Source organism: Anas acuta, chromosome 7 (assembly GCF_963932015.1).
Source record: "Anas acuta chromosome 7, bAnaAcu1.1, whole genome shotgun sequence".
In the NCBI taxonomy this organism is placed as follows: Eukaryota; Metazoa; Chordata; class Aves; order Anseriformes; family Anatidae; genus Anas; species Anas acuta.
Window position 1 is genome coordinate 27,621,568 of NC_088985.1, and position 7,310 is coordinate 27,628,877.

Consider the following 7,310-nt stretch of genomic DNA (forward strand, 5'->3'; position numbering starts at 1 on the left):
GAGAGCAGCATCCCACTGGTGGTCTGGTTCATCTCCTGTGCTGAAACATGAGGGTGCACGTGTGGGAAACACCACAACTGTCCAGCAGCCCCTTTTCTCTTGGCAGTGCTGCAGCATCCCGTCCTGGGCAATAACCAAGCCTCCCAGACTCATGCTGCTGCCCTGTGCCTGCCATGCACACTGTCCTGCTCGCAGCGCCACAGCAGCTTCATGGTCCAGCCTCTGCCTGGCTGGGCGAGGACACGTCCTCTCAGCCTGCAGGCATGCCTGGGAGAGAGCACATATTTTGAGAAGGATTTTCTTCCTATTTCCACCCTATAAAATTACCTAGCATTTAGCACCTGCATTTTGGTATTGTATAACAGCAGCACGTAGCGTGCCGAGGCACGGTGAGTCCTGAGAATGGTTCAGCACAAAAGGGATGGTATTTTAAGCTCTCTGCTCTGAGTTAAACAGAGAGACTCCAAACACGTGTAATGAGTCTCTTCTGGATCACATTTAAAATAATTTTGGTATGTTTGGAAACAGTGAAACTAGAGACTGCAACAACAAATGGTGTGTTAGTTGGTTAATGTCAAGATAGCAGAGAGAGATTGAACAAACCTATCTAGAGATCCTGTCTCAGCTTTCCTTAGGAGGACGCCTCATCCAGCCAGCAGTGGAAGTTCATCGGGTTTGGCTGGTTCCAGCAGCTGCCTTTGTGCATTTAGGGTGGAAAGGGAGGCAGCAGCAGGCCAGGTAGATGTCCCAGGGCTCTTTTCAGTTGAGTAGCAGATGGTAGGACTTCACTCATAAACCTTTAATGCCAAGGATGGAAATAAAATCACAGAATCACAGAATTTTAGGGGTTCAAATGGAGCTCCAGAGATCATCGGGTCCAACCCCCCTGCCAAAGCAGGTTCCCTAGAGAAGGTTGGCAGCGTAGGCATCCAGACAGGCCTTGAATATCTCCAGAAAATATTCCAGAAAAATGTTTGCTGAGCTCTCCCCCCAAATCTGTTTCCACACTGAGCAGCACACATCCCTGCTCATCTGCACTCAGCTGTTTGCAAGGGAAGTGTGAGCCTCGTAGCAACTTCCAAGACCTCTTCATTTCCCCTTGTCTGCTATAGCAGGAAAAAGAAAAAAAAAAATGGAAAAAGCTAGATCTAATGCCTGCAAAGACAGCATGGAGACACTGCTGCCCTGTCAAGTACTTTAGGAGATGATTTGTTCCGCTTGCATAAAACAGTGCTGCTAAGGAGGTGTATCCTGATGGACTGGACATACTGTCTGTATTTAAATACCAAAAAAAAAAAAAAAAAAAAAAAAAAGTGCTTATTGTGCAACAGAGACTTTTCCTCAGCTAACTTGATGCCACTTTTCCCCGAGGTCTTCGTCAGCACAGACATTACTGGGGCTCAGTACCCGGCATGCCCACGTTTTTGCCCAAAACCTGGGAGCACCGTTATCACGCAAGCTTCCTGTGTCTCCCTGGGGAATGATACCAGTGATGCCATGTGCCTGCAACCCACAGCCTGGCCCCCCCTGAAGTGGCCAGGGCCAGGGCCAGCACCCATCTCCTCCAGCAGCACTGGCCTGGGGCTCTCCCCACTCCCTGTCCTGCCATCAGGCTTGCTGGGAGCTGCACGAGGGGCCCCAAACCTCTGTAAGGTGGTGATGGACGGGCGGATGGACAGAGCACACAGCCTGTGCAGCCTCATTTCCTTAGGAAACTGGTTACCCACCAGGCACGCATTGAATTCAGCATTGTCAGGACTCCACGATGCATCTGGCATTGACAGAGAAGGACCAGATGTGGATTTTGTTTGCAATTAGCATTCACCACAGAGCAGAGATTCATTCATAAATATACATAAGGACCCCACTTTACAAGCCCCAGCTCCCACCCGAAGTCACAACCTCTGCGAGCGAGACCTGCTCACCTGTGGAAAAATCCCTGGGGCCTGAGCACATGGGAAATAATTTGGCATACCGAGCTGTGCAATATATTAAATGGATCGCAGCACAAGAAACAGATGTTTATTCCAGTGGGTGCAGGAGTCCAGACACGAAGTATTGGGTTACCGTCTGTCTCAGATAACAGGACAAAGGGGAAAAGCTGGGATTAAACGTGCTGCCTGTGCCCCGTGTAGGGGCTGCGATCCCCAACCACATAGCCTGGGTCCTGTGGCGGGTATTTCGCACCCGGACCTGCCCACTGCACCGAGCACACGGGCTGTTTGGGGCTTAGTTTGCTTCCTGACCACTTGTTTTAACTCCTGTGCCCAAGGCAGGATGATTCATAGCCCACATCCATGGGCAGTTTGGGATCATGAGCCCCCAGCCATAATCCTTCAGGTCCTTGGGGGCTGCGAGAGTAGGGGCAGACCTCAAACCAACAAGAGCCAGGGCAGGGCTTGAGCAGACATCACATCTGCCCCCCAAAAGCCTGTGAGGAGCACACAGTGACAGCAGGTCAGGAGGACAGGCAAAAACTTGTCTGAAAGCAACAGGGAGGTTTTAACTCCACGTATAATGCTGGTTGGGACAGTCTGTCAGGTCTGGGTGCCTCTTCTGTCCTCCTGTGAAGGAGTTCTGGGTCTCCTTCACACCACGGCAACTTCAAATGATGGGCACAGAGCAGCAGGGGCTGGGGAACAGATTGGGCCGTATCTTCCCGTGGTTACCCTTTAACGAGCCTTCCCATTGTTCAGGTCACAGCTTATGGATCCTACTCCTTTGAAAAAATATGGTCTGTGTTATGGAAAAGCACAGATGACGTTCAGCCTGCACAAAGTGCTCCTTGCTATGATGGATGGGAAGAGGCCAAGTGCTTCACCCCGTCCTTGGGAGTGGAGGCGCAGGAAGGAGGTGGGACAGGGCAGGGGGAAACTTCCACGCTGCTGCCTCGACTACACCCCCACTGTGTCTTCCATGGGTTAAAAACCCTCCTCGTTCATTCAAGGCTCATCTGGCTCGAAAAGCCTGGTCTCCACCATGGTGTTTTTTTCTCAAGACCTCACACCAATGACTCAGGCCAAACTCGTGACATTGGGGTCGCGACAACCCATGGATGACATGGGGACGACCAGTCCCCTGCACGCCTGCTCCCAAATCACCCAGCCAGGATTCCCATAATATCGCCGCAGCTCTGCCAGGAAACAGACTGTAAAAGTTCCTGTTTTAAGCCGGGAGATGAGTTTTATTGTCGGCAGTCGTTATAGCAACGCGAGGTGCCGGCGAGCAGCACGGCGGCGCGTTGCAGCAGCCCCTGACAAGTTCAAGGCTGCTGCCTTGCTGCTGAAGCTTGTTGCCAAGGCAATGCAACAGAAGGCGAGAGCTGGAGAAGTGACTGCTGCCGGCAGCTCGTGCCAAAAGGCTCCGTCTGCTGCAAGGAGAACTTGGGGAAGTCGTGGTAGTGTCACAGCACAGCCCCACAGCAGAGGAAGGGGCATGGGGATGGAGGGAAGGAGCCCGGGGAGAAGCAGCTTCAAGCACCGGGTATCACGGAAAAGCAGCGCCAGGATGACCAGGGTGTCCTAACCTGCAGTGAAAAAAAATGCACCACGTGTTTGGAGGAAGTAAAGATAATCACAACATCCTAATTTTTTTACATTTCTTTAACTCAGGCAACACCACTTGAAAGGGGAATTGGGCTTTTTCCCAATGGCACCAACAGCAACAATTGTTTTCTCGATGCATTTGTTCTGTGATGTGGCTATTGCTGCTGCTGTGGTAAAAGGCATGAAGTAGCTCGGTTATCTCTCAATTTTATGCTCATTTCCAGCCTTTTTAAACATGCTTCATGACAAAACATTAGCAAGAAAAGAGATGGGGCTACATGCTGGTTGTTCTCTCCTGGCTATGCGTGTATGCTAATGTTAATGTTAATGTTAGCATGACAGCATCCTCTGAGTTGAAGGAGGACTACTTCTATTTGACCCCAGAGTCAAATAGATGATCAATGCAGAAGAAATCAGGTACCTGAGATTAATTTAATTTCAGCTACCAATGCAATATTTTGATGTGTGCTGGGTGGTACTGGAGTAGTAAAACACAGGTACTGCTAGAGTGCCTCAGATCCGTTGTTGACTTGCCTATTGATCAGTAAAAGCTTAATATTTCCTAAACAATTACCGTAGCAGTATTCTGATCCAATCCTACTTCCATCCCATGCATTTCACCTTTGCGTGGTCTGTCAATAGCTAAAAACGACCTCATCTTTTGCTACTGAAGGACTACTTCAGCAAGTGCGACTTGCAGTACAGCAGCAATGTGACCGTAGTATACCCGAAACCTCCAAATGTCCCACGGTGGAGTTTGTCCTCCTGGATCCTGCTATGGGCCATGGAAAATTGTCAGGTCTGCAAGCATTTTATGCCATCTAGAAACGGGAAACTAAGACGTGGGAAGTGATTTGTCAAGTGTGCTAAAAGTTTTTGTGTGAGATCATAGGCTGAGCCGTCTCTACTGACCTTCACAAAAGTAAGGCTTTTAATTAACTGTGAAGCATTTTTGTACTAATTTGCAGTTTTGAAGCTATGGGCCAAGAAGCAGAGAGTGACTGGTCATATGCTTGTAGCCATCACTCATTTTTCAGCAGCTAAATTATATTCAAAGGAATTACGATGTTTTACTTGCAACCTTACTGCTGCTACTGGTATTTTTCCACAGCCACCAGAGCTAGCTGTGAGATACTCTGTGATCAGAAAGGAGAGAAAACCTGGTTCAGGCAATTGTGAAGGGAATAAAACATTGCCCAAGAGGATGGTTTTGTTGTTTATTATTACGATTATTATCTTATTTTAAGACTGACTGTTGTATGAAGGAACACAAGAATCCTAAAACCAGGCATTAGCATTTTTTTGAATAAGAAAGCAAAAGGAAACTATTTTTAGTCCCAGTCTAATTTCTCTGCTGGTGATTCTGCACATGATGTTTACTTCTCAGCATATCCAGGAGATGGTTTCACAGCCCCCTGGAATAACCTTCCTTTTTTCTGAAGAGATGCACAAACAGAAGCCTGGCTCGTAAAAAGGCAAAACCATATGGGCAGGACCCTGAACTCGATCTGCAGGATCCCAGCCCGTTTCCAAGACCTGGCTCTCCTGACCACAGGTCCCATCTGCCCTTGATGCCTGTGACAGTAGGAGCCTCCTGGAAGCTTTCTGGACCTGCTTCACCACCCTGAGTGTGCTGTGTGATGTCTCCTCCAGGACAGATGGGATGTGTAGGGGAAATTCAGCCCCCCCGAAGAAACCAGGGCTGAATCGTGCTGCAGCTAAGTGCACCTCAGCAGATGCTCCACGCCATGGGGCACAGCCAAAGGGCATCCCCTCGGTTTGCTTCTGCCCGCTGCCCTGGCCCTGGCTGTGCCTCTATTTCATTGCTCAGGAGCTAGCCCCAGGAAGCAGGGACGCAGTGGGGAGCCAGGGCAGCGCCATCAAGATAGCTACTGGTAACAGAAGAGACGGAGCTATTTCCAGAATGATTAATACTATTAGCACATGCTGAAGCTTAAGGCTTAACATAAGCTTTAAAGGAATGGATTTTGATGTAAAAAGTGAATAAATGAGACAACTGTCAGAACAATGAGTGGCGAACCAAATAAAGATCCTTAGCGTAGGAGATAAAAATCCCTCCCTGCTGCCTTCTTTTCTCTGCAGCTGCTGGTAAAAGTCTTGCTGTTCTTCAGGCTGGAGAGGGAGCCTGGCAATGATGCGTGGCACTGAGACACCCAGACTAGCATGCAGCAAGGCAGCTCCCATGATTAAGAAGCCACATGGCATTTTAGCACGGGCACAGCCATTGCAAGGCACCGGGAGCCAAGGGCTGCTCAGTCCAGCCCCAGCCACGCTGCTGGAGCCTGCTGGGGGCATCTCTGGGCTGCCCTTCCCTGGGCACACCTTGGATGCTTGCAAGACTACCAGTCGGAGGGCTGGCTCATCCTCTGGCTGAATAAAAATCATGTCTCCGAGGGCCATCTTGACTGGATCATCTTCTCCTAATCCCCACCGCGGTGTTCTCAATGACATAATTGAAAACCTGCGGCTCATCTTTTGAGAGCCAGGTTTAACCTTCCATAGGCAACTCCCAGGAGGACAGAGGTTTGCATAATCTGCCACATAGCAGGGATCAGGTTTAGCATTATTCTGTTTTGCTTCTCTTGACACTCTCGTCTCACTGTAGAGCAGGCAAACAAAATCTAGTAATAGTTGTACAACATCCTCTTCCCTGATTCCTTTTTTATTTTAACTCCAGTCATGCAGGCTGTTTGTTTTGCTAAGAATATCGCGTTGCATGGGCGGCTTTTATTTCCCTTTCAAAAATATGTTCCTCTCCTCTTACATGAGACATTTGGAAAATAGCCGCCTCTAATGGATCCTCCAAAACCTGGTGGGTTTTGTTCCATTGGATGTGTCCGAGAGGAGGTCACACACTCAGTGTTTCTGTGGAGAGGCTCATTCAGCCTTGACCAAGCCCCGTGATCCTCCTTCCCGTCTCGCCTTATGGCCTCTGAGGAATGCTGCATTGGCTGCGAGGGAATTACGAGGTCTTGGCAAGACACGCTAATATCCTCGCAAAGACTTGTCGGGGACCAAGACTTCAGCCTCCAACTATTTCCTCTGATAAAGCCGAGCATTCACAGTAGTTCATCAGGCTCGATTCAACAGTTTGACTTTGTTTGAGAGAAATGCAAGGTCCGCACGGAGCAGAGAGGCTCTGTGAGCACAGCTGGCTGGTGCTGCCGGCCTGGCAGCAGGCTCTGCGACAGAAATCCAGCATCGGGTCCTACTGGAGGCATCGGTAGCTCAGGACACTTCAGTCTGGGCTTGGGAAAATGAGGACCCAGGTGGAAGGCAGGCTGCGAGTTATGAAAACACCTGCTGCATTAGGATTCAAAAGACAAATGAAGTCTTTCGGTACATCTGAAAGCTTGGACTCTCACATGTGGGGATGCAAATTTGATGGAAACGTTTCCTCCTGAAGACCTGCCAGTGTTTGTACACAAAGTTTGTAGCAGAGACAGAAATGCAATCCAACTTCATTGCATCTGTCCTTTGCTTGTCACACTCGGTGTTATCTTTCCACTAGCGTTAGGAATTACACTGATAATCCTTGAAAGTACGAGAGCGAGCATTGTAATGCAGCTAGATCTAGGCAGCCAGTTGCACAGCATGGAAAGTATTTTTGCTATCTTGTTTTGAACCACAGATAACAGCATCACCAGTGAAGGGACCGCATTGTTTGCTCGTGGGATAGGGATGGATGTCCCCAGCCCGTGGCTGTCCCAGCGCTACTCCCGCGGCACGGAGGCGAGGTCTGAG